General features: G+C 38.1%; 3 long non-coding RNA genes across 3 annotated transcripts in view; 2 read left to right on the forward strand and 1 right to left on the reverse strand.

Moving 5' to 3' along the window:
* The window catches only part of LOC118169875, a 3,596-nt gene extending 3,040 nt beyond the window's left edge, over positions 1-556 (forward strand). Inside the window, exons 2-3 of the long non-coding RNA XR_004752333.1 lie at positions 41-95; positions 396-556. This is a non-coding gene — a long non-coding RNA (uncharacterized LOC118169875). The remainder of the gene's footprint in view (positions 1-40; positions 96-395) is intronic.
* Positions 557-13,702: 13,146 nt separating this feature from the next.
* LOC118169878 lies at positions 13,703-19,761 on the forward strand. Its single transcript, XR_004752334.1, has 4 exons — positions 13,703-13,866; positions 14,565-14,636; positions 16,549-16,550; positions 19,629-19,761. It is a non-coding gene; the product is annotated as an uncharacterized LOC118169878 (long non-coding RNA).
* The window catches only part of LOC118169879, a 25,271-nt gene continuing 12,976 nt past the window's right edge, over positions 15,431-27,725 (reverse strand). The window contains exon 3 of the long non-coding RNA XR_004752335.1: positions 15,431-16,185. This is a non-coding gene — a long non-coding RNA (uncharacterized LOC118169879). The remainder of the gene's footprint in view (positions 16,186-27,725) is intronic.

Below are 27,725 nucleotides of genomic sequence, written 5' to 3' on the forward strand. Positions count from 1 at the left end.
TTTTTTTTTTTTTTTTTTTTTTTTTTTTTTTTTTTTTCAGGAGAAATAGGGCTTGGCAATAGCAATAGGTATGCAAAAAAGAATGCAAAAAGGAGGTAAGTGAGCAGATGTGGAGAGAAAATCACCGGGCAGAAATCTCCCCCTTGGGCCACTAAACATATTGTATATAAACTCTGCATAAAAGCTCTGTATCCCTTGGCTCTCTGATAGCAATTATCATCAACCTGCAACCAAGCAGCTTAAAAGACTGCTCAGCAGCTGCCTTTGCTCAGTTCCCAGAGGCAGCCATGAGTCAGAGGAAACAAACCCAGACTGTGTGACTCTGTGCAACCTTCTGCTTACAATTACTATCAAGATGGATGGGTGACACTTCTGTTTTTTTTTTCCCTTCACAGTGGGACCCTTTGGAGACCACACATGCAACACTACAATTACACTATGACAGGTCAATAGCAGGACAGAAAACTGTTAATAAACTATTCAAGATTACTATCAGCCAAAGCAGTGCCATTAAGAAATGGGTACAAATGTACTGGTAGAGTTGTCCAAAAAAAAAGTCCTGAAGGCTCTATTTCCATAGAAAACTCTCTTTTTACTGCTTTCCCAATATTCTCATACCAAATCTACACTAAAAATGCCTACAGGTCTCTGTATTTGACTAAAACCCCAAACATAGTGTCCATAAAAGCAGGTTGATGGCAAATCTATATATAACAATGCCTTTTGTTCGCACTACCACTACATACAGCCACACCAACACAGACATACTGCTAGATTAAATCAGGCTGAGTGCCAAGAGCAGATTAGCAGGACTGGTTTATTCTGCTTCTGTTGTGTGTTTTCTTCTGTGTTTTTGGCTGCTGCTGTTGGGCTGGCACAGGGCAGAATGCAGGTGAAAACCAAAATAGGTTAAAACTGACAATGCTGATTTAGGGCAAACAAGATCTTGACCCCCTAGTTCTTGTTGTCTTATCATGCAAGTACAAAACAAAATGAAGATGCATTTTTCCAAATCAACATCCACAAGAGAAGAACTGGACTCACAATGCCCAAGTGTCATCCTACAGTGCTTGAACACATTCAGCTGAACCAGTTCCCAATGGAAATCAAGTCCAACGTCAACTACCATTACTCCATTCTACCTTTTCCCCTCTTCCATATTTCAGCCCTGGGGCCTTCTACCCAAGGAATGCATTGCAGCGTGCACCTGACAGCTCTGCCACCAAACACGTCCAGCTAAAGTCCACTGGCCTTCCAAGCATCTGTGCTTTCCTGTTGTGAAGTAAATACAGACAGGCTCAACTGAACCCAGCTGTTATTTGGAACTGCAAAACAGCAGCAGCATCCCAGCTGTTAGAGATGTTGCCCTGGATGTCCTGCATGACACTAAGAACAGCAGGGAATAAGGCATCTGTTTTCTACACAGATGTGGGAGAAGAGAATAACATTAAAAAGATATGTGATGAGGGAAGTTTTACCACATTGTGTTTTCTCAGCACAGCAGGACTCCAGAGGAAAATGAGGTTTGTGTGCCAGCACCAGAAATTCATGGGGCAAAAGCTACATGACAAATTATTCAAGCACAAGCTGGTCACCCTGTTCCATCCAGGAGACAAGAGTGCGGCAGCAGCATGTGTAAGTGATGAGCAGAGGTTTCAAGGCTGCAAACTGTCCCATAGCTTCTAGCAATTCCAGAGATTCCAAGTGGGCACACAGTGATGCTGGCTTGAGGAATTCCTGTGCGTGTCCTCCCTGGATACCCAACCTGGTGTTTTGTAGGGCCTGTAGGCAGACCTGGGACAGCCTACTGAGAGCAATTATAGTGTTGCAGGAGGCTCCAAGACAGACTGGAAATCTTGTGGGATGCTGTATGCATAGAGACAGCACCCCAAACCTGACTGACTATGGCTTCATTGCTGCTGGCACCTGAATGTATGAGAGCTTTGAGCTGCTGTTACGTATCAATCTGACTGCAGATGAGATTTATGCTAGATCTGTGCTCCAGAACACAAATTCATCTTTTCTTTCCTGATCTGCTTGGTGTCAGAGTTCAGTGAAATCAGGCTGCTTGGACAGTAAGTTCTCTGAGGCACCCAGTAGAGTGCACTGTTTATGGCATATCTATTAATTAAATCCCCAGCAGCTACCTGTTTTAGTTGAGAGCTTTAGATACTAACCAGCAGCATCACTGCATAGCTGCCAAAAGGGAAGGCGGGCTCCTGGCCCCTGCAGTGTCTGAAGTCTGCCTCTGTCTGGTTTGCTCTCCTGCTGGCTCCACTGCTTTTGCAGGCTCAGCTGGGCAGCGGCCCGCCCGCTTTCCATGGGAGGAACGAAGAGTGCCCCTCTGCAGTCTGGAAATTCAGATGGATGGATTGTATACACTGCCGTCCTAATAGTACTGCATTGGGTAATTACTGCTAATGCATGTCTTCCTATAGCACAGTGACATCTACAGTCCGTGTTTAAAACGAGGATAATATTTTACCAGTGTCGCACTGTTATGCATTTTAGGGCTGTTCTTTTTAAAAAGCAGTGCTGGCACTGCGTGCGGTACTTAAGTGCTGTACTGCAGAATGCTGCAGGATGCAGTGTGCTCAAGTTTCAGAGCAGCAGGACACGAGCCAGCTCCAGCCTATGAAGTGTGCGACTTGTTACTGTCATCCTGAGCCTTGCTTGTGGCTATGCTTCCCATAATAAACATACAAAGTCTCTCCACACCTGACTCAAGCAGTCCCTTCTTTTCTGTGCTAGTATCTTGATGGTCATCTCTTGTTAGTGTCAGTGATGTGTCTCAGGTATCTGGCCATGACTTCCCATGCTCTTAGGATAATTTCATCCTGTAGCCCTTGCAGGCTGTTGACTGAGGCAGCCCAACTAGATGCATTTTCCTGAGGTACTTCACCATTCCAGGGAAACTTTTTTCCTTCCAGTGCTCTTGGGACAAGCAGCCCCTCTATGCACATCTTTCTGTATTAACTTTTCCTCATCTTTCTGTATTAACTTTTCCTCTCCTCTTTCACCTGTATAAACTTAACTTCTTGTTTTATTTATTTAGCATTAAAGCATCAGCCTGAGCTTTTTCCTAAGTTGTTCAGAGCCATCTGTCATGCTTTTTGCTGTATAAATACATAGTCAGATCAAAATGTCATCTATGTAAACTTTAGCACATTGGGCTGTTTAGAATATAAATACAGAGAAATCCTGTGGTTTTTGGTGAAACACCTGGAGTTGAACCAACTCAGGCCATAGTCTGAAACACAGACAGTATCTGTCAAAACACTTGGATGTGGGAGACCTTTCAAGATCTTAGGTCTGGGTGCACTTCCAGCTCTGGGCTGACCTTGGACAAAATTGAGGACAGGAAAGTCAACATTTTCCTTTCCACCTTCCAAAGATTTGTTTCTGTCAGGTCCCCCATTTGAACAGCAGGGAAATAGATACAGGGCTGAGGAATTTCCACAGACTGAACTTGCTATTCATTGGAGATGCAGACAGTGTTTCCCAAAGGAGGTGCTGAATGAAAACAAGTATGATCTATTGTTTTCTTAACCCACCCATCAGACCCAAGCTGATGTATCAGGCATGGAAAAAGCATGGACATTGATCATTTGTCCCAGTATTTCTGTCTTTGTTGAAAGCTGAAAATGTTCCCTTTCTGTGTATTTGATCAGACCTAATTCCAGTAAGTGACTAGGCGGAATTTAGGTGCTTCTGTCCAAAATGTGTGATGACACTGCTCAGCTGCTTCTTGACTTCCTGGGGTGAATAACTTCCAAGGGCACTGCACATTTTGTCTCAAAGGCCTAGAATAATACCATTGAACATTCCTGAATCATCTTCCTGAATGGTCTGAAAAATTTGACATTTAAATCAGATCTAAGCTTAATCAGGAGCCAGAAAGTAGTTGTTCCTCTGCCTCTGGTTTTGACTTGTTCGGTCCTGCTGAGATTCTCAGGTAGTGGATGCCTTCTTTGAAATGGTTTAGGAACCACCTTTGCCATACCATTTGATTAGCCTGAATGTTCATGGAGAACAGGAGGAGCTACTATAAGCAGTCAACTTTTTGGGCTACCTGAAGTAACTAACAGGTATAAATCACAGGGGCCCAAACTTATGTTTTTATTTTATTTATTGCACTTTGTTTTAATTTTATTTTATTTTTATTTTGACAATGAAGGATATGTGATAATGCAAAAAATGTGATAGCAATTCAGTTAAGAGAGTGTAAGTCTCCCTCCTCTTTCCCTTCATACTGTGTTCCTGCTTATTAAAGCAGGAATCTTTGCAGCTTTCCTTTTGGCTTTAGGCTGTGGGATGCTTTCTTAGAGGCATAGACAGGACCTTTCCAGATCTATTCTTGTGAGACCTTTGCAGCCTTCTACAAGACATCTTCAAGCTCTTTCCTAGTCTGGTTGGTCTGCTACGCTTCTCTGGCTCTTGTCTTTGATGGAAATAAGACCTTGTCATCCAGCCTAAGACAATTACAGGGTGCTTTCTTTTTCTATGGCATGTTAATGAGTCACACTTCTTAAGACCTGATTTTTTTCACTGATCTTTGGGTGTTGAAATGACTGGTCTTTGTGCTATGCTGGTTTGGACATGTTAAATGAATACACACTTCATCTACTTTCAGCACATTGGCATATTCCTCTATTATTTCCAATTTAATCTCTTGTCCATTAGTCTCTGACCTTAGGGAGACTTCATCAGTCTTATTGTCTTTTCTCTGTATGTTGAAATGGCATCTGCAGTCTCTTGCAAAGCTGATAATTCATTCCAATTCTTGCATCATCTTCCAACATTTCTTTGTCAAGACTTGCAGAGTTTACTGTGGAACATCTGTTCTTGTGGACTTTTTTTTTTTTTTTTCTTGCCTTGGGCCTATTTTTATGCTCTCTTGTATGGCAACTAGGAGATTTTTGACAGGTCCAGATGGTATCTTGAGAGTATGAGGATTTTTATGCTGGGATTTAGTCCCTCTCCAAAAGGCAAAGTTTTGCTTTTTTTATTTTTTATTTTTTATTTTTTTATTTTATTTTTTGAGCTTTACAAACCTTGTCCTCTTGTGGAAGACACAGCTTCTTTCACTGCCTTCTGCCACCACATTTACCCACAACACAGCAAGCTCCCCTTTGCAATGAACAGCCATGACCACTGGCCCCTCTGAGGCACCTAACTGCCCATCAGAGTCAAGAAGGCTTGCGGGGTGTGTTGGCTGGATGGCCACCAGGATTTTGCTGGGGAGGTGCAGGCTGATGTGTCTAGCAGGTGGACTTGGGCCAGTGGCTGTGTTAGGTACACAGGGAGATGGGGACCGAAGCCAGTCTGAGCCCTGCTGCCCTCTTGACCTCTCCTGGCACTGCATAGCTCCCTGCAGTCCTAAATGTGGGGCGCCTCTTCACCTTCCCCACCCAGTCCCTCTTCTCCCAGTGCTGGCACCACAGCAGCTGCAGCTGCAGCAGGGCCTCCCCCCACTTTTCTCTGTTTTCTCCACTATTCTACATATAGATTTATTTATGGCTGGGTCAGAATGAATTATCACCAGTGATTTTGGACACAACCAACACTTTCAATGTGCTGTACTTCAAGAAATCAATCACAGAAAAAATGAAGAATATGATAACAAGCCATTGGAGACTTTTCTTGTTTATGGAGTTTCAAATTTATTTATCTATTTTTTTTTGTTTGTTTGCCTTGTTGTTTTTGTTGTTGTTTCTCTGTTTGCTTGTTTCCAAAGATTTTTTGTTATGTTGTGTCTTAATCACTCGAAACAGTTTTGCCTGGTTGGTCATGTTGTGAACCACCACTATATAGCTCATCTTACAGTTAATCAGAAAGGCATTGAGAATAACTCCAATATGACTCAAGGGATGTATAAATACTTAGTGTAAAAATTGTAAGCAATGATTTGTATTTTTTTTAGCAAAGGTCTTCAATAGTGATTATAATAAACACAAAATATGGTAAAGAGAGAAAAAGGAAATTTAATAGCAATAAATTCTTACAGATTTGTCACACAGAACTACTTCTCACAGATTGTTATAAAGTGCAGTGGATCCTAAATATTTCCAAGAAATTGCCTTGTCTGTTGACTTGAAATAATCTTATTATCTGAGTAGTTAAGACTCTGGAAGGAGATGATGGTTGGAGGACAGTTGTTAATAGAAACCAATACATGGAAAAAAATTCAAACTCCTGAGAAGATATATCAAATGTTATGTCTGTTGCAATTAGTTTGTTTAATCACAAAATATAAAATGATCAAAGATGTGATAAAATAAAGCAAAATGAAGGGAATCTTTGCTTCATCTCCTCTAAAGGAGGTGAAATATTAAAGCCAAAGAGCCATAACCTCTCTTAAGGAAGGTAAACATGTAGCTGGAAGCAAGAAGAGCAGTAAATCCTGGAGTATATACTCTCACTCTCCAGACTCATTTTAAGGAATGTTTACCAGATTTGGGGATGGGGGTGATTTGAACCTTGGAGGATAAAGTTATAAAATCCTTGGGGTCTACAGGCCTTTCAAGAGTGTGTGCATCAGCCATACCATGGAGTTTCTAAGAATTTGGTAGGAGAACCTGCATTTCCCTCTTTGTTAGCCTACCTGTGCATGTGAGAAACAATTTGCAGCCAATAACACAGGCTCAGGGGAGTATCTCAATGAAGCAGCATTTTTATTCGTGATTGCAATGGCAGGAGTCCTTCAAGCAGAAGTGTGCACCAGAAGTGTATCAATAATATATCCCCTATTACCCAAAGTGTGATTCCTCCCGTGTTTCCTCATTGGCTGAGTACTACAGGTTCACAACCTACTCAATGTTTGTTCCTATACCATATATGGACACTTTTATTTGACCAACCTTTAATTTCTGCATTTCCCATTTTTTTTTCCTTCTTGTCTCATGACTGGAGGGGCCTGTGATTTTATTTTATTTTATTTTATTTTATTGATTTTGCTGATTCTGCAACTGCTTGTCTTGGTTTCCTTAGCCATCCTCCTTATTTTGGAACAGTGGGACCTTCTCTGTCCCCTTATCTGCTTAACATTCCCCCCACTGTTATGCCACTGCTATGCCTGCACAAGCACTTTTGAATATGCAAGGTTAGTGGAGTTTTCCACTGCAGAAACACAACTTTAATTCTCACATGCAAAACCTCATTGAGGTTAATGTGTACCGCTTGCCTTAGGAGAGAAGTTGGCTGACTAGCTATGTGATTTTTTTTCACACTGTAGCTTAAAGATTTGGCAGCAGGAAGTCTTAGGCTATTTCTAGGCAGAGCTAAAGGAAAAGTAATGTCTTATTGCCGATGGTATCAGAATAAAACAGATTTTTCACAGATTCCCCAGCTGAAGTGCCAGCAGCTTGTGTCCTAGCCCTTATTAGTTTGTCGCAGTCACTATCATTTCTGCTGCTTCCTCTGTGAAATTTTATAGTGAGAGACAGCAATTAAAATGTCATTCACATCTTGTTCTTCCTACAGACTTGCTCAGAAGACAAGAGTAGTAAAGAGGCAGGGAAAGGTTGAGGAAGGACAACCCAGAGTTTGAAATTGTGAGTTGGCCTCTACAGACAGCAGATTTTATTTTATTTTATTTCATTTTATTTCATTTTATTTCATTTTATTTCATTTTATTTATTTTAATGTGGGAGGACAATACAGAGAAGGGCCTTGTTTCTTGGACTCTTAGACCTGAATATTTTCTTGGCTGACTACACGTGGCCAGAGAGTGGAATCTGGCTGCTCTTATTTTGAAGCCCTTGTAAGGCAAGGAGGTGACTACAGAGGTTAAAAAATCTGACCTAAAGAAGAATGAAGTAAGAAAGGTTGTTAAAATTCTGTTTGCTGAACATTAAGGGAAGATTTTCAAAGTCCTTAGCAGATTTAGAAGTGAATCTTACTAAAGGACTCCATGCACCTAAATCAGTTCAGAGCTCTGTCTTGAGGAAATAATTTTTGAAAAGTAAGTGCACTTTCTTCCTCTTGAAGATAGATAATAACTTTGCATTAACTCATCCTTTGAAACAGTCCAATTTTAAAATTTTTATATTGGAGCAGTGGAAGATATATTTAATATTACTTTATTAATATTACTATATTAAATATATCTTCCACTGCTCCAATGTTAAATTCAATATGACATGATATTTTAATGTAGTTAAGCTTAATGTGTTTCCTTTTCAATTACCCTTGTGGAACACCTAATCAGACAGATGTGGAGAACGTGGAAGTACAGATGAAGTCAGACAAGAGTGGTCAGACACAGAATGAGTAAGTTGGTTTATGTTCACTTCTCAATAGGTCTTTTTTGATTAGTACATTTTTTTGTTTGGTTGGTTTTTCTTCCTGTGGTCTCATACATTCATGAACTTGTCTGTTTAAACACTGTAATGTGTGGAGGTGCTACGTCATTCAGTGCCTTGCTTGTTTTCTCTATGGAGCTCTTGTATTGGAATGCTGACAAACTCGATTTATTTATTTATTTATTTATTTATTATTTTTAGGGGAACTGTAATGAAATGATAGTTTAGGATGGTGTCTAATATATAGGCTTAATCATCAAATTTTGCTCCATAAATGACAATTTTCTCTTGCAAGTAGACTTACTGACTTTGCATTTCAACAAGTTAATATAAGCAAGTTATTTTCTCACTAACTCTAAAACATTTGGAAAGACATTTTTTTCTTCCAGTGTTAAACAGTATCTGAATATCATTAAATGTTCTGATAGCAGAAAAATTAACCTGAATTTTCTTTTCCGTTGCCCTTTAAATCTGTGCACTTTTAAAACCGATTTTAATTTGTTTTATTAGAATGGTTTAGAATATTAAAATATACATCTAAATACATCTTGAATAATAAAATATACATCTAAAATGAACATGCTGAATTTCAGAAACAAAACTTTCTGTAGACTTGTAATGAAGATTTTTCTTTTAAATTTTATACTTTTTATAAATATGTTTTAAATAGAACGTAAATATTTGAACAAGTGCTGAATTTTTAATTTGATAACATTTCAAAAATTCCAAAAGTAAATGGAAATTTTTAGCTAGTTCTTAATTAAGGTTCAATTTACAGTTTGGTTTTGACATAGTTGAAAGATTGTTACTCTGATATCTCAGAACTGCCAGCCTAATGTGCAGTGTTATGACAACTTCCAGATGAAGGATATCCACATCCATAAATCATTTTAACTAAAGAAATCATATTTGTTGTCTCTTGTAGTTACTTATGTAGGGTGGGGCACATTGTCACATTATGGTTGAGACAAGTTTTGTATTAAGGTAAATTTATAATCATGAGGAAAAAAATGTACAAGAAGCAGGTAATCAAAATTTTTATAAATCATAGCAGTTATGAAGAAAGAGAAATTAGCAAGCAAGAGATTCATTCAAGAGATCTCATGCAAACATGACTAATCAGTAATTAATGCTTACTTTAAAAATAATTTATTAATAAGGATGATATATGAAGAATATAAAGCAGAAAATGGTGTTGCTCTCCAGTTTTAAAATTCCAAACAATGACAAAACAATCTGGCCCCTTTCACTTTGGGTGTGTTATTAAACTTTATCATTTTTGTATCTGTAAATTTATCTATAATATGTGTAAAAAAAAGGTTTTCTAGTTTTAATTCTGGTAATCCAATAATTTTAATTTCTTCACTGATTAAAACAATAAGTACTAGGTTTCTTTTAGCATGATAGTCAGAAAAAAATTTGCTGTTTCACCATGTTTTGTCAATTGGATGACCTTCTTTTTGTCCTACACATCCAGTAAAACCTTAAGGAGTTACCTGTTGCATAAAATACTATATATATATATATATATATAGTATATATATATTTTCTGTCTTTCTATCTCTATTTATTTATTTATTTCCCTAGAGCATGTCTGTATTTGTTCTAAGGTACTATTTCACCTGCTTGTTGAAGTGTTTTCTTTCTCTTGGCTGACATAGCTGTGCACCAAGCAAATTTGGCCAGAATATTTTGCCAAAAAATTATTTACCTTGAGTCATGCCACTGCAAATTTTGCTTCAGAGTAGCTGTAGATATTCTGTTATATTTGATGCTGTGATATTCAAACTCTCTCTCTCTTTTTTTTTTTTTTTTTTTTGGTGATATGAGACACCAGAATTGCTCACCTATCTGGGTTATTACTCAACTTTACCATTGTTTTATCTACTTTATTTTATTGAATAGGAAGAAATTGCAAACCTATCTGACACTGACAAAAGCTTATGTCCATGTCTGTAGGTAGAAAACCTTTTTGAACAATGTCAGTACTTTTTCTGAAATGGGAGATGGGGATCACAAAGTGGTGGAATTGTCTGCCTCACATCTCACTGCTCTTTCCCTATTTTCATTGCAGTGTCTGCCTCCTACATTGTTTTCGTGCCTTTTTGCAGACTTCTATATGCATCTGGCATTTATCCACAATGACTCTAAGCCAAAAGCCAAAAATCTTTATCTCCTATGTCCCTGGGTTTTATTTTTGGTTGGACAGTTGGGTTACTTTATTATCATATAAGAAAGAAATCTTGTGGGAAGGGTAAAAGTGCAAAATTCTAAGATTAAATAGCTATTATTTCTCACAATTCATCTCACAGACCTGTGAAATCTGCCTTGATTTTGATTTTCTCATGATAAGTTCAGAGAAAGAAGTAAATGAAGAACTAAAAATGTAGCGTACGTGCAATACACACTATACTTTTGGAAGTGTAGATGCAAAGAGAACACTCAAAATTTACCTGTCTGAGCAAACGTTGTAATCATCTTGAGAGACTGATTACGTCTAGTAGGAATAAAGTTATTTTACAACTGAAAATGGAAAAATTATGCCAAAAATACTTTAGTAAAAGGAGTGAGATTTTATACAAATTTGGCCAAATATTGACAAATCCTTTATTAAGAAAAATGAGAGTGATGTATTTTCTTTCTAATAATTGGGTGGAAAAATGAAAGTGACCAATCTGAAAGACAGGAATGGAGAACTGTATGTTTGCCTCTGGATGAAATTTTCTGCTAAGGCTATATACTTAATGAGTGAACGCAAGATATCCTGCAAAAATGCTGAGTAAGAGGTAAGTGGTAGAAATGTATTGCATTCTTTGGAACTCAGCGAAAATTCTAATGTTGAAATAAATGTGTATTTGGGCACAAGTCTGGGATTTAAAATGTAGGAGGTTTGTGGCCATAAGATCAACCTGAACTGCAAGTATAGATGTAGCTTGAATGACTAAAATGAAATTGTTATTGAAACATATGTAAAAATCCATCATCTATACTTAATATCTCCAGATCTTGCAATCCAAGAATGGGCTTAAAATAAACTTGTTAAAGATACATAAACAAAGTTTTTCTGTCTGGTAGTTCTAAAGGTGATTCCTAGGTAATGCATATGACCCTTTGTTATGATTAAGCATCTGAAATATATATATATATATATATGTATATAATTTAGACCACATCATTTTAAATAATGGTAGTATTTAAATAATGTGTTTTTCCTAAATCTGTGCTTTCTGGACAAACAGTTTGGCATCTTCAAATTCCATATTGAAAATAAAAACCATTTAGGTGAAGATCTTGCTTTGTATCCATGGATTTAATTTTGTGTTGAAGCTCTAAATCAATGTTTAAATGGTATGTATGACACAACTGGGAAAGATCTGTAAAAACATAGATGAATTGCCAGGCTTATTGATACATGATGAGATACAGCCTACTGACTTAGTTTCCACACAAGAATTTTCCATGCTGGGCCAGTTTCAGAAACCTAAGCAGACTCAGGGATTTCTTCTTGAAGACTCACTGAAATAGCTATGACTACTTAAGACCATTCAGGGTGAATAAAGGTTTCAGAGAGCAACTTGTGAGTAGGGAAAATGAAATCTTCAAATTTGAAAAGTAAGGCTTTTCATCCATTATTTTCAACTCCCTTTCCCCCTCTTCCTTTCCAAACAGCTGTTTTTGCAATAGTATGCCAAAGAGACAGGTAGAGAAAAGAAAAAAAAAAAAAAAAGTCTGAATATTGTAGGAATGCATGATTCATATAAACTGAAAAGTAGTATTCAGATTTTATTCCTGTTCCCATGGTTGGTGAGAGTGAGGAGAGTAAATAGCAGTCATTAGAGTTAAGCATTTTATTGGTCGCTTTAATTCAGACATTCTTCAAATCTGAGTAATGAATCAGTCTAGCTCTGCTTGTCTACTACCTTTTGGTTGAGACCAATTAGAGCGTAAGATGACTCAGAAACCACACTGGTTTCAGGGAGTTCATGTGGTGTAAATTCAAGGAGACAGAACTTAATTCTTGCAGTCAGGCAAGAAAGGTGTTTCCGTACTGGTTGTAAGAAAGATGAGAAGTATGAGGTCATGTAGCTAGATCTTGTACTGTGAATTGTTTGATTTGCTGTAACCTTCATTTTTGCTGGAGTCATCATTACACAATATTTTTGGGAAGAAAAGGCTGCGTAAGATCACTGAGAGACATTACTTTGCTGTGTTCCCTCTGGAAATCCTGAATCTGTGAAAATAGACCATCGTGGCCCTGCCTTGTCCTCTGCCTTGTTCCCAGTTTGGAGGAGGGGAATACTGAGCACGACACAATAGCTGAGCAGCCATGCAGCCTTTGCACCGATCACCACAATACCAGAGACACAGGGAAGAGCAGAACCACCTACTAAAGAAATTTGTTCATCAGGGGTGCTAACTCACTGAATTGTTGGTCTGAATTTTGGAAACAGTGACCCCCACCATCTTAATTCCCTCTCAGATTTAACTTCTTGTTACCTGTGCTAACCAGTCTCTACTTTTTAGACCACATTTCCTTGAATAACAGTTCTTAAACCTGATTTGGACGTTTTTATTTGTATTTATTTATTTATTTTTATTCTCACAAAAACCCTATGCTGAGTGTCAAGTTCAAAATCTTTTACACTTCCACACTGCACAGCTTTGATTTCCCCATGTATGAAGCTGTAGTTGATTTTATTAAAAAAACAACAACAACAACAAAAACAAAACAATTATTTCTTAGATCATCTCTCTCATACCCTATGAATATTCTTTAGCTTCATCCAGAGGACCTCAAAATATATCATACAGAAAATTTATTTTTAGGTCTTGTTTAATTTAGTAGCCACTTTACAGGTGAGTTTTCAGTTCCTCATTTTTTGCTCAGAAGCCTGGAATCCTGTGGTCTGAACTGGAAACTCCCAGCCACGGCAGGGTGTTGAAACTGGTTCTGAGGCTGCCCATTATTTTGCTGTGTTCCTGGACATTTTCTGTGCCATTTTTTGTCCCTTTTGTGATAGTAGTGGTAGGCAGGGAAAGTAAAAATTGGGTCTGAGATCTTTGATGGTTCTTGTGACCATATCTGTAGAGCCTTGTAAAGTTTTTCAGATAAAGCAGTCATACCTGATTAAGAGGACATATTCCAGATCAACACTTACTACCCACTTTGCAAAAATTATAAAATCTGATTGTCACAGCCAGACTTCATATAATCCAGGGAGGATGTTGCCTCCTACCTGTCACCTTACCTAGGGTATGTACCTTGCCATGTGTGGTACTCTACCAGCCTCAGGAATAAATCCACTAGAGCACAACAGTTACTGTTTATTGTTTGTTCATTTTTTTTTTTTTCTTCAGGAGTCTGATTAATGGCAAAGCTCTGTGAATAAACCTGTTTTCTTGATTTTTTTTTTTTTAATTAAGATTGCTGCCAAAACCATCTCTCCTGTGTTAACAATACTGATGGAATAGATTGAAAAAGTAGGATTTTGAAGAAACACTGAAAATTCTGACAAGCAAGGTACTTCGCTCATCAGGAGAAAGGGAGCAAAACCAATTCAAGGTGCTGTAGCCTTCAGTTCTAGAAAAAGATGAAACGCTAAAGTTGCCATTTAGAAATATAAAGGAAGGATAAATGAAACATAATTCTTGCTCCTGGTTTAACCACTGTCTTTTTTGTTTGTTTTATATCTTATCTAAAAGTCCAACCCTTTAGGAATTAACATGACCAAACTGTGTTCTGATTCACTACACAGTGAAGATTATTTTCTCGTTTACATCATTGATCTTTTTACCATATTAGGGGCAAGCTATTAATTTTTATTTTATTTTATTTTATTTTATATTTTTATTTTATTTTATTTTATTTTATTTTATTTTATTTTATTTTATTTTATTTTATGGGGAGTAGATGGTGTAGGGTTTAGTTGTTAGGTGGCATGCCCAGGGTACCTATTCTTCTGATATCATTTCCTAATTGAATTGTGGTGTCAATGGTGTAGTAGTGCTACGAAGCACAAAGTTTTCCAGGGATATCCATGGTAACTCACTGAATGAAAGCAAAAATGGTTATATTTTCTCTCTGGTTTGACAATGATTAGCATTTCCTATATGAAATCCAGTTTGTCTGCTGTATCCTGCAAAGCATTTGAAGAGATGGTGAAAGACTAAAGTCAGAATCTTGCACCTAGATAATAGTCATATTCCAACTCTTTTCCCTCAAATCTTTTTCTTGTCTTTTGCACATTGTAAATCTACAAGTGAAGAACAGGAAGAAGAAATGTCATTCTGACCTAGGAGAAACTCACTGCTTATTGAAAGAAGATATATATGGTCAGGTAAACATAGGGGTGACATCAGAACTATGATCTTGAGGCTAAAATATCATTGATGGGTGACAAAGCTTCCAATATAATGACTTTTTTTTTTTTTTTTTTTAAATGATGGGTCAAACCACTGAATTAGGAAGTGAATTAATTCTGATTCATGCTTACATAACTTAGGTGTTTTCCTGATCACTTTTTGATCCAGTAAAAAATATACTTTCTGGCAAATCTATGTGTGTCCTGTTTCTATGGCACTTCTGATCTCATCCTGGATAATGTACAGCAGTTTCTACTTGCTTCTCCATGACTGGAATGTAAAACTGAATACTAAAAATCTGTGCCTTGTAATACCTGCATGGAATGCTTTATTGAATTGTCAGCAGAAACTGCAAAAATTAACAGAGCAATAAATGAAGTAGTACAAAGTATTAACTACAGTATGCATTTTCAGTAAAATCTCATTTTTTCTCACATTTCTTTAGTGAAGCTTTCTGACCATGCTGGGAGATATCTTTAATATCTTATTCCAAGACTAAAGGCAAACTACATAAAAAATGTGAACAGAAGCAATTTCTCTCCAAACTAATCTCAACACATTGAAAAACCCCTTCATTATGAAAGTAATTATTATATGCCCCAAAGTTCAAACAACTGAGTTTTTTCATTCAAATGGAGATCTGTATCATGCTCAAATGATTAAAGAGCTTGGTCACTTCAAGTCATATACTTCACAGGTAGCATGAATAACGACATTGAACAGACTAGACTTATTTACCTTTTCTCAGCCTTCTTGTCTTCTTAAAAATATTAAGAAGTATGTTAATACTGTATGTTAAAGTATTTTAAAGTATGTTAATATTTTAGGAGCCTGGAAATCTCAGCTGCAGAGCCAGGAGTAGAAAAATCCTTGGGTATGGATTTGCCAGATCCTCAAGCCTCAGAGAAGGGAAAATAAAAGCTCTGTTGTGCCTTGCTTTCTAGTTCCTTAGGGACAAGGGACTGAGAGTTCCAGCAGAGATAATTCAGCAGAGCTAAGCCTGGCAGCTCAGAATGGCCTCATTAAGACTGGTGCCTGGAATCTGGAGACAGGCAAATTAATGTTAGGATTATAGTGTTGGAAGATTGCATGATAATTTAGGCTGGAAGGGACCTCAAAAGGCCACTAATTCAAATTTCTTCTCAAAGCAGGGTCACCTCTGAGCTCTGACCAGCTTGCTGAGGGTTTTATCTTATCAGGTCTTGAAAATCTCTACGGACAAAGAGCACAACCACCCTGGGCAAACTGTTCCAATGACATCTTTGTGGGGAAAAAAGTTTCTACCTGTACTCTGTAAGAATCTTCATTGGCAGACATATATTTATATTGTTGATGACTGTTGGGGTCAATCTGCCATAAGAAAAGGTGGGTTCTTCATCTAGTGTTACCTTTAGGACTAGACGGTTTTCTGGGGAAAATGGCTTTTTTAAAGGTAAGTTGTTATTTTCTGCATATCTAACAGTTCCTTGTGGCCTTAATTTAATAACTACATGAAGAGACATGCTGTCACCTAGTTGGACTAGTCTTTCACTTAAAATGTCTTTTAAGTGAAATTGTTAAAAGTATCTTACAGCTATGAGTTTACAATGAACTGAAAACTCAGTTTCAGAAACTGGTGCTTTTTCTAATCTGTCTTTTGAACTTCAATACTTCTGAGACATTCACATACCATTTAATAAACAGATAACTTAAAAAAGAGCTGGGATATTCTCAGAAGCACATGAATTACCTAGTTTATACATGTGCAAAGCCATTAGAAGAAAATGGTATATATATATTAAAACAAAACAAAACAAAACAGCTGTATTTCATGTTATAGAAAAACGTTTTCCTGCCTTTAAAAAACAAACAAACAAAAAAAAGCAAACAAAAAAAACGACAGTGGTGTTTCAAAAAATGTAGTTGCTGAGTGCTACCATTCACTAGTACTTTGGCTGTTAGGCTAGTGTTGTATTCCAAGCTACTGGACAGCAGCCCCAGAGTAGGGGGTCACATAGGGCACAGAGGTGGGTTTTGGGTTCTTCTCTTGCTTTTCTTTCCTGCTGTCATTGTAACATGCAATAGGCTATGCGACCAGAAAAAAAAAAAAAAAAAAAAAAAAAAAAAAAAAGACATTGCTGGGATGTATCTTTGTCATAATTACATATTTTGGACAATTTTGTCTCCTTTACTACCATCAGATAGAGAAAGGGCAGCAAGATCAAATAAACTCACTATAGATGTTTACTATATCATTCCATACGGACACCTAAACCAGGAATGTAATCACATATGATGGAGTAAACTCAGTTTCTAACTATTCAAAGGTGGGCAGTTGTATTGGGTTTATGTAGCAAGGTTTTGGGATCAGGCTGGGCTGCAGGGGTGGCCTCCATGAGCAGAGCCCAGAAGTTGCCCCATGTCAGATCAGAGCTAGCTCCAGCCAGATCCAAAAGGGACCCGCTGCTACCCGGAGATGATCCATGAGTAATGCTGGTTGGGCCTCTGGGAGAGTGGATTGAAGAAAGAAAAACAAAGAAACAAACAAACAGACAAACCTTCTGCACAACAGCAGCTGGGAGTGAGAAAATGTGATAGAACCACCCCAAGGTCAGTGTAGACGGAGGGCAGGAGGTGCTCCAGGCACACAGCAGCAGTTCCCCTGCGGCCTGTAGAGAGAGGCCCCTGGTGGAGCAGGCTGTCCCCCTGCAGCCCATGGGTCCCACATGGAGCAGATCTCCACACTGCCACAGGGGAGACTATCTCCACAGGCCACAGGGGAACTTCTTAATTTCTCACTGCTCTACTCTGCTAGTGATAGGCAATAAATTGCATTCATCTCCCTCTGCTGAGTCTGTTTTGCCCATGACGATAATAGTTGAGTCACTTGAGCCCTTTCCATTGTATTTTCTCCCTTTTTTCCTTTGAGGAGAGGGAGTGAGAGAGTGGTTGTGGTACAGTTTAGTTGCCCAGCAGGGTAAAACCACCGCAGCAGTGAAAATCTGCAAACTTCAAATCATCCAAATTAAAAATGGTTAATCTCTCTTTACCTGCTTTTATCTGACTGACCATCTTACTCGGGAGCTTCAGAAAAGTGTTGATTATTTATCGAAAGCCACTCTGCTGCAGAGAAAACAGAAGATGAGTAGGTGTGCACGGTACAAAACTTCCAACAAGTATCCAATTTCCACAAAATTTCCAAGCTGAAAGAATTATTCACTAGTTACTCATGTGAAACTCTTCCACGATGAAAGGACAGAAACTGGACAGGAGAGAATTTTGTTTACCTCAACCTGTATGGCCTAGAGCAAAAACAAGTAAAGGTGATGGTACATATGCTGTATCAATGAATGGTAAACTACCCTTGTCTTTCACCACTACCAAGGATTTTTAAATGGTGGTCACTGTTGCAGTGCAGTTTGGTGCATGTGTTATGTGTGTGCCTTTTCAGGAGCAGCTCACTTGATCGTAAAGGTAATACAGAGAAAAGCAGGGCTGTAGGACAGTTACTTGGCATTTTGGTACTTACTCCTAGCCTCATCTACTGTTTTGTATGCTATTCTTTCTCCTCGTTAACTGAGCTTACTGGGGCAAGTTTGGCTCTTTCCACTTGGTGTGGCCACAGTGTGTAGTGTAATGGGAGGTTCTATAACTGATTTGGATTTTCAGAGACTAACTACCATGAGAGAAAAATCTAGCCCTATGGGATTTTAAAAATAAAGAAGGTAAAAAATGATGTCACTGGTGGGCATAAGTAAATCCCACAAATTTTAATTAATCTGGCATAAGCGTTTAGAATCCAATTGTGGTCTGATTTTCCACTAGTGATGGCAGCATCCTGCTCCCTATTTTGGGTGCTGGAGAGTTATACACTCAGATTTTGTCTGAAGTTCAGATATTATACAAGATGAATTATTTATAATGCCTAATTATACAAAAAAAAAGAGACGAGTGAAAATGTAAAAAAAAGTGATCTTGTGTAATGCCTGCATAATTATAAAAAGGCTTTGTCTAGGAAAAAAAAAAAAAAAAAAAGGCTTTAATCTGAATCCTATCCAAGGATTGTCTTTCTATAAAGAACTGAATGAGTGCTAGGGTGGAGATAAAAATACAGATAAAGAGAAAACAAATAATTGTTTGCAGTAGAATGAAAAGAGTGGGATCCATTTAGTATGTGCTTGTGTGGGCTGTTGTAACTTGGCAGTTGCACTGGTTATGTTTCCGCCACTGAGAATCTACATAAAAGCTCTTCAGCCCTTCTCTCCACGGCCACATTTCTTGCTCTGAGGTCCCTGGGGTCCTCTGGGGTCCTCATGATACATTCCTTCTTTTCTAGTCCATCAAGATATGCACAATGCTTGCCTTGGACTGTATCAACAGTGATCACACACATAAACATGATTGGTAGCAAAAGTGGACAAAACTGGGAGAACTTTGGTATTTCTTATCAAGAACTAGGCTATAAGTAAGCCTCAGCATGAAACAGCAAAATAACTTTTTAAACTAACTTCTTAGTGGTAGTTAAGGACCTCTTCAAAGTTGGTCCCTGCTAATTTTTTTTGCTATGCTTTCTGGATTTTCATTGTTCCTTTATGAAGATCACTACAATTATTATCATTTTTTGGCTGAAAAAATACTTTTTTTTTTTTTCTTTAAACTGTAAAAAATCTTCAAAAATATCACAAATTTTAGTAATCTTTGAAAATTTTCAGTTTCAGTTGTAAATTTTGGCTTTGTTGAAAAACTTAGGAGGTATGTTTCACTGAGGTTGCCACTGTACTTATAAAGACTTCGGTTTTAATCTGAGAAAGATATTAATGTTAAGTATCTAGCTAAGCAAAGCAAAATATAATCTTTATTTTTAGTGGACACTGGAGATGATAGCACTGAATAATATCTATCTTGGGGAAAAAATCACTCATGTTTTGCTTTTTACAGATTTTTTTTTTTTTTGGGGGGGGGATTAATGTTTTTTCCACACAGATGAGGCTACACTTATGTTGGTGTGACCAGACAGAACCAGTAGTGGTTTTGGCTTCCCTATGCTCCAAGGCAGCCAGGCAGATTTGGCACTGAAACGGCAAGGAGTTGCAAGACTGAATTTAAGTCTCTGATCTTGCACATGGAGACATCTAAGCAGGCTCTTGAAGAAATACAGAGACAGATGTGGTTGCACATGAACAAAGTCACACCAAACAAAAGCAGTGGAGACCCATCACAAGTATATAAGGGTTGTGTGATGTGTGCAGCAGGAAGTCAGTAAGTGTGTTTAAAAATCTACTGTCAATCAAATAAGCATTTATTTCCATGAGCATTAAGAGTTCCCATAATTTATTTCAAAGCAACTGTTTTAGTAGTGTAGTTCAATAATTTGAAAAACAAAACAAAATAAAACACGAGAGAGTTTTCCAACTAATGTGGATCTGTTAGAAAGTTTGGAAAATTTTAGAGAATACTTTTACTTTGTCTTTCTTAGTCATATCAGATGGTGATTGGATTTTGAATAACAGATTTGAATCTCTGAAGATCAAACAGAGAGAATAGTGAAGGTGTATTTTAAACAAGGCTGTAAGATTTTAGTGCTCTCTGGTATGACTTTAGCAAGTAGGAACGATAGGTGTTTAGTGGGATAATGGCATGTATTTTTATGATCCTGATGCAAATTTTCTGAGTAATGAATTGACTACAAATTGTGCTTTTTTTTTTTTTCTTTTTTTCTTTTTTTTTTTTTTCTTTTTATGTAAACAGCTTTGGGTGAATCTCTAATGCTGAAGACTACTTCTAAACTATTTTGAAATATAAAAATACAAATGTGAATAAAAATAGAGTATGAAGAAGAGAGAAGCATTTATGTTAGAACTCCTTTTAGCCCAGGAAGTGTTAGGAGAGTTAGAACTTGATATTTTGTTGCTTCTATAAAAGACAAAGGGAAGGACAAGAAAAGACCTCGTATTAACTTTATGTGAAGATTTATTATTATTGGCCAGGATTATCTGAAAAGAACTTTGCTGTTATCCTGTCAAGCCAAAATTTATCCCATGGATGCCCTTTCTAGCTTTGATCTTATTTATGTATGGTATTATGTATAGACTATGAAGTTCAATATTCCTTACAGTCTTGGTAAAACTTTTGTAGAAATGGAAAGGATACCAGAACACCATGTCTCCAGTTTTGCAATGAATATTGATGTAATAGCATATATCTTAAAGTGTTGTATATAAATTCTGCAAACATTATGGCCTTTTGAAGGCTTTCTGTGATATAGCTTTGGGTGATTTGCCATTTTCATATAAAGATAGACTGCTCTCCCAAATTCTGGAGAATTGAAATTCTGGAGAAAGAACATGAAAAAAATCTGGGGGAGCCAGATGTCCTATGGAAGCTTAGCTTTATCTGGGACTACCTAGTTATTATTTGCTTTGGAAGTTTCCAGATTTTACTCTAAGTGCTGTGAATTAAAGTGCGTTCTTCTAAGAAAAAGTTAACGAGAAATGAGGATACTTTAACTATCTTATCTACTTTTCAGCCAATTTGGGGTCATTTTTAACATTTTAAAAGGATCTGATTCAGTACTGTATTAAGAAATGCACAATGTTCACCAAAACCTTTCCAAAATGGTTAAGCCTTTCTGGGAATTCAAGAAGAGCTCATTGTGGTTTACCATAGTGAATACCATTTCTTTATGAATTGAATATTTAGGGGTTCATATTCAAGAAGTTACTGCTTGTATTGGGTCTGTTCACAGCTATGGATGGAACTCACCCTGCTGCTATTTTCACTTTGACAACAGGTAAGTTTAGTGCTTAAGAGGTCCAAAGCTCTGGTCTGATAAGCATAATGCTGATAAATAGCACAAAGACTGCTCCTATTTCAAATTTTCATAGACATGAGATATCACCTTAAGCCTCATGAAGCCATTCTCTTTATGCTCCATCTATGGTCTGGGCAAGCCCAATTTAGAGATTCAAAAGGGACAGCCATTAGAAATTTTGATTTGGCCTCTGTAGAAGTTTAACTCCCTGTGTTGGCTCTGGAAGGACTTTCCTTTGGAGCTAAAATTAACCTCAGAAAACTTTGTATGTATCCAATCTGGTGGAGAAAATAATCAGTTTGCAGGAAGGTGGAAGATAGGAATTGTTCCAGATGGAAACTCTCATCCTATGTTCCAGGTGTAGTGCAGTGTGGGAAACCCCCACAGCTTTCCACTCCTGTATCATGTCAGCATTACAGCACAGAATGATCTTTCTTTTCTCCAAAAGTATGGCAGAATAATGTTCTTTACATCTCAAGGAGTGTGTCTACACAGGAGGAGTGGAAACAGACATATTTAAGCTTTAAATTTGTAGAGTATTGAGCTCATTACAAGTTTGAAAGAGAAGACTATGAGTTTTTGACTCATTAATGTCAAAAAAATAAAAATAAAAAAAAATTGAAAAGACATTGAATAACTTGAGATTTTTGTACTGGGTTGCAAGTTTTCCTACATTCCAGGGGTAGCTGGGTTCCAGAAGTTACTGGAGGATGGGACATCCTGCATGGGACACATGTTATTCAACGTACATATCCATGATAAAGATAACTATAAGTGAGTTAATTATCCTTTTATAGTCATTAAAACATGATTAAGTACTTCTAAGACGCAGTTCATCTAATTATTCACATCTAATCATGCTAATCACAGTTCATGAATCTTAGTGTAGAAGTTGAATATAGGAGAGCTGAGCACTCCAGAGCTGCCTAGTCTACTTGCTCATTATTCTGATCTTCACTGGTGTGATTCTTGGGCATGTAAGCATCTGCATGCTGTATTTTTGAGTCCGGAAATCCTGCCAAATGCAGACCCAGAGGTCCACAGCAAGCTAACCTACTGCCCCAATGATATCATGATTTGAACACAAAAACAGGCTGGGAGAAAGAAAGACATATGCCCAGTTAGCTGGCTAGAAACTGAGACAGATACATCAAAGAATGACCCCAGACTGGGGTGACCTGAGCCACCAAGGGCTACTCCCAACCTTACATGTCTATTTCAAGTAATAATTTCTTTCTCCTTACCCACAGACCTGCATGAGGGCCATCAATTTAAGAGCTCTGAAGGAAAACTGGGCAAAACTAGACTTTTTTTTTTTTTTTTTTTTAATGAAAATTATTTTTCTCATGTTTTATCCACTTGGCTTTTTCCAAGGTCTTATTCTGTTATCACAATTGCACTCATGAAGTTTCTACTATTACATGAACGAAGTCAGTGTTTTTACTACATTGTAGGTTACAATTACATGGAATAAACTTAAGCAGATTAAATGAGTAAAAGAAGAATCCGTAGTGCCAGACCACCTTTCATGAACTTTTGTGTATTTGTGCAGCTAATCTCTTCATTGGATTTTTATGAGGAATGTTTGCATATTTATCCAGCTCAATTGTTTTGTACTATAGTCATGGACCCACTTTCTCTGTACATTTCTAGAGCTCCGTTGAGTCCTATATATAATTTTGAGCTTGGAAAACATGAAGACAAGCAAACTCCATGGAAAATAACAATGCACAGAGGATAGCGTGTGACAAATTGTGTTACATTAGTACTTGAGCCATTACTATCTCACAAAACTGCTTCTGTGAATAGCTGCATTTTTCATTCTTCATTCATTGCACAGAGAAAGAATGACTGAAAATTCTACTAACAGGGCTGGATTCCTTCCAGCTAGGAAGGCCATTGTTTGTAAATCCTCACCAGGCACAATGCAGGGTGGCACTCAACAAAGCAAGGCACTTGTAGGATTTATGCAAGGACGTGGAATTTTCCACTGACCAAGACAGGTTCAAAATCCTGCAGAGGGATACATTGGTAGGGGACCATAAAAATAACATCATGATGCGCTGAGTAACATTCAACTAAAGGTTAATGTAATTACTAGGAAAAACCCTCTTCTAATTGCAGGCTGTCCTGTCTTTTAAAGCTGTTATAATCAAATTGCTTTCAGAAATGTAACTGAAGCTCAGCTAATGTAGTCTGGTATTTGTGTGTATGTGACAATTTTAATGGCTTCTGAAAAATATCTAAAATAATGATTTTACTGCCTCAAGGGTGGGGTACAAGAGCCTGACAGGGTCTAGGTTGCTTCTGTTATTGAAAAGGAAGGGGCAGGAGCAAAACAAGGGCTGAGACTGGGAGCAAAATGGAGAGAGGAAAGACTGCAGCAGCCACTGCATCTTCTGACTGGAGGAGGAGGTTGACCTAACCTCTGCCTGTGGCCCAAGGTACCCCCATGCCTTTCAGCTTTCCAAAAATTAGGCTTAGATAAAATAGGCAGTGGAAGCTGCCCTCAACAGCCTGCAATCCCCAGTATCTCCTAGTTCAATTCTTTAGGTACTTACTAAACATAATAGAAGGTCTAGTTCATACAAAGGCATTTGTTTTGCAGTATAACACCTAGTCTTGATAAATTAATACTCAAATACACAGGCTAAGCAGAAAAAAATGCAATGCAAGCAAATGCTGTGGCTTACTTCTGAGCAGTTCTCCAGCAGCCCAAAAAATTGTAAAAATGTTTTTTTTTTTTTTTTTTGCATTACAAAAGAAAGTGTATACCCAAAAACTTGTGTACATGTCTATTGGTTCTGCCTTAATCCTCCAGATGTGAATAAAATGGAAACAGAAATAACCACTTCCAAGAATAATAATAACAATATCAACAACAACAGTAGAATATTTTAGATTCTTGCCATTATGAAAAAAGCCATAGGGCAGTTTCTGAACACTGGAGGTAGATTTCTTTTGTCCAAGACAAACAGAAGCCCCACTGAAAACCTCTAATGCAAAGAGAGGGCTTGGTTAAGTTCAGTGATAGCTGAAATAATGAAAATTAGCACCTAGAAGCAACACAATTCAAAAGGTCAGACAGATGCTGGGATATGTTGGCACTGGGGTTCCTGTGAAAGCTTATAATTAAAATAAGAGTTGAAGAATAACCACTCCGTCTGTGATTCAGAATCAGGCAGAGGGCCCAAATGGGTTTGTTCATAGCTATGGCCTTAAGAGCACTTGGGAGATATTTGGGCCTGGTAGTTATGGAAAAAAACAGGCTGGAAACTGTGGCATGAATTTTCCAGATTTATCGATAGTTTGCAAATTGTCACTTATGTCCAAGGAAATATCTGTTTCCATTGTCATCTTATCCTCCTGATATAAACCACCTGAAAAAAAACTACATATTTACCAGCAAGTAAAGCAACTTGCTTCTCTCCAAGCATCCACTCCTGTTTCATCCTTGAGTCACTATGTGGTTGCATTTGGGCTTGAGTGAGCACATTTCCTCTTCCCAACATTCCACAGTTTTTAGTTTATTTATTGAGCATTTTGCATTCCCTGTGCTTAATCTGTAATTTAGAGATGTTCTGAGCTGGAAAAACAGCTGTTAGCAACTACACCCTGAGCTGACATAATTTCAGCAATGGGTGCAATGACAAGGAGCTGTTGGGAGCCATTTTGGTGCCTTTCTCTTGTCTTCACTGGAGTGTTCCCAATTGCTCTGCCCCTGCAGACCTCCCCAGGATGCAGCTGTAGCAGCAGCTTTAGCAGCAGCAGCCTGTGAAACCTGCTATGTCTGTCCACGTAGCTGCCACTGCTCCCAAAGACATGTGGGACAGTGGCCCCTCTGGACCTGCTGTGCGATGGTCCTGAACAGAGGGACAGAGAAGATACCTTCCTGGAGTTACTGCAAAATACTTTTTACCCAGCTTAAATAACTCTCCAGTGGGTTTTGTTGAAAGTGGTCGCTGGAGTATGGTGGAAAGGAAATGAAATGTTAAATAACAGCTTTACCCTTGCAGCTTCCCCACAGTTTCATAGTTCCCTGGGCTGTTATATTGGAAATAAATGTTTGTACATGCAGGATGCTATCTAAAGGATGAATGTTTATTCTGAGTCAATGCTGTGTTGGCTGCTCAAATTCCGTGAAGCTTATGCTTATGCTTATTATGCTTATATTATTGATGAGGTCCCTATAAAATGGATGCATGGGATACATGCTGCACCAAAAGCAGCGTGGCCAGCAGGCTGAGGGAGGTGATTCTCCCCCTCTGCTCTGCTCTCATGAGACCCAACCTGGGGTACTGCATTCAGTTCTGGGGCTCCCAGAAAAAAAGGACATGGACCCAATGGAGTGAATGGAGGGGAGGGGTGTGAGGATGACCAGAGGGCTGGAGCACCTCTCCTGTGAAGACAGGCTGAGGGAGTTGGGGTTGTTCAGCCTGCAGAAGAGAAGGCTCCTGGGAGACCTTGCAGTGGCCTTCCAGTGCCTTAAGGGGACCTACAGGAAAGCTTGGGAGGGACTCTTTGTCAGGGAGTGTAGTGATAGGACAAGCAGTAATGGCTTTAAACCAAAAGAGGGAAGATTTAGATTAGATATAAGGAAGAAATTATTTATTGTGAGGGTGGTGAGGCCCTGGCACAGGCTGCCCAGAGCAGCTGGGGATGCCCCATCCCTGGAGGTGCTCAAGGCCAGGCTGGATGGGGCTTTGGGCAACCTGGTCTGGTGGGAGGTGTCCCTGCCCATGGCAGGGAGTTGGAACTGAATGGTCTTCAAGGTCCCTTCCAACCCAAACCTTCTATGATTCTTTGATTGTACAAAATAGTCTGACAGCATTCCTCTGGGTACTTCCTTACATCTCTGTACCACGTCACAGTGCCTTTTCAACAGCCTTGGGATAATTTTATTTGAACTGCCCCCCATGTTTCCAGATGAAGCCCACCATGGAGCTGTCTGACATTTCATCCTGCTCAGCCCTGAGGTGCATGGCTGTGCTGTAGGCAGGAGAAGGAAAGGCTGTGTAAAGCATTTGCTGTAGAGACCTTTGTGATTCCAGCAAGATCCGCATTGTCCAACCTTGGGAAGTCACAAATTAATTTGAAACATAAAAGCTGAAATATTATTTGTTTGCTGTTAGTGTGCACCACATAAAGCCACTGTTTATTTGCATACAGATAGCCTGCGTTTTTTACAATATGCCTAAGCAGAGATTTATGTGATAACAAGTCTGATGTGTATCACACTGTTAGTTTGCCATCTAGTGGCATACCAAAAAACTTATTTTATATCATATTTCATCATCTCAGTGTAAAGATCCATCAAAACAAAACCAAAACCAAACCAAAACAAAAACTAATTTTATTTATTTATTTATTTATTTATTTTATTGCTAAGTGTTTTTAGTAATCTGTTAGCAGAAGAAAGTCCAATACCTTCTGCCCAATGGTCATTAATTAACATTATATTCCTAGCCTTTGCACTTGGTTCTCCAAGAGCAGATGCTGAATCAAGGTGTGGACAACTTTCAGACTCCACAGGAGAACTGCTGTACAGACCCAACTGCTGATCTCCATCTTAGGACATATTGTTTTCCGAGTTATCCTAGTTTTCTGTAAGACCCTGAGAACAAACCTGCCTATTTTTATACAAGTATTCAGGAATCTCAAAAAGTAGAATCTTAGTGGTACATTAGAAAGCATTGTGAGTATGACAAGGAGAAGGCACATCAAGACAGGATGAATGAGACCTGAGCAGCCAACAGATATTTGTTCATTCTGTTCCACATTTTTTTCTGGATCTGATGGTTTCATAAACCTGTCTGAGTGGAACAGATCCAGTGCATCAAAATCACTGCTAGTGGCAAGTGTATCTTAACATCTGAATGCCCACAGTGGGGAGTAAAACTTGATCTATCATGTACATAGAGAACCAGTGCACGTCTTCCCTTTTTGCAGATACTTTTTACGTACTTATGAACTGTTACAGTGCATCTTAATCCTTTCTTCTCTACATTAGACACAGTTCTAACAAGTTATTTTCCTTAAATCCTCATTTTTTTTTTCCTGTCTTACAGATTTTCCCCAATTTCTCCACCAGTTTCTTGAAATTAAAAATGTATTTATTTATTTATCCTAATTAACTGGTCAACTTAACAAAGCATAGGTTCAAAAAAACCATAGCATCACTACTTAGCCAAATGAAAATGAATAAATACCAAATGAAAAAAAAAAAAAAAAAAAAAAAAAAAAAAAAAAAAAAAAAAAAAAAAAAAAAA

Source organism: Oxyura jamaicensis, chromosome 1, assembly GCF_011077185.1.
Source record: "Oxyura jamaicensis isolate SHBP4307 breed ruddy duck chromosome 1, BPBGC_Ojam_1.0, whole genome shotgun sequence".
NCBI lineage: Eukaryota > Metazoa > Chordata > Aves > Anseriformes > Anatidae > Oxyura > Oxyura jamaicensis.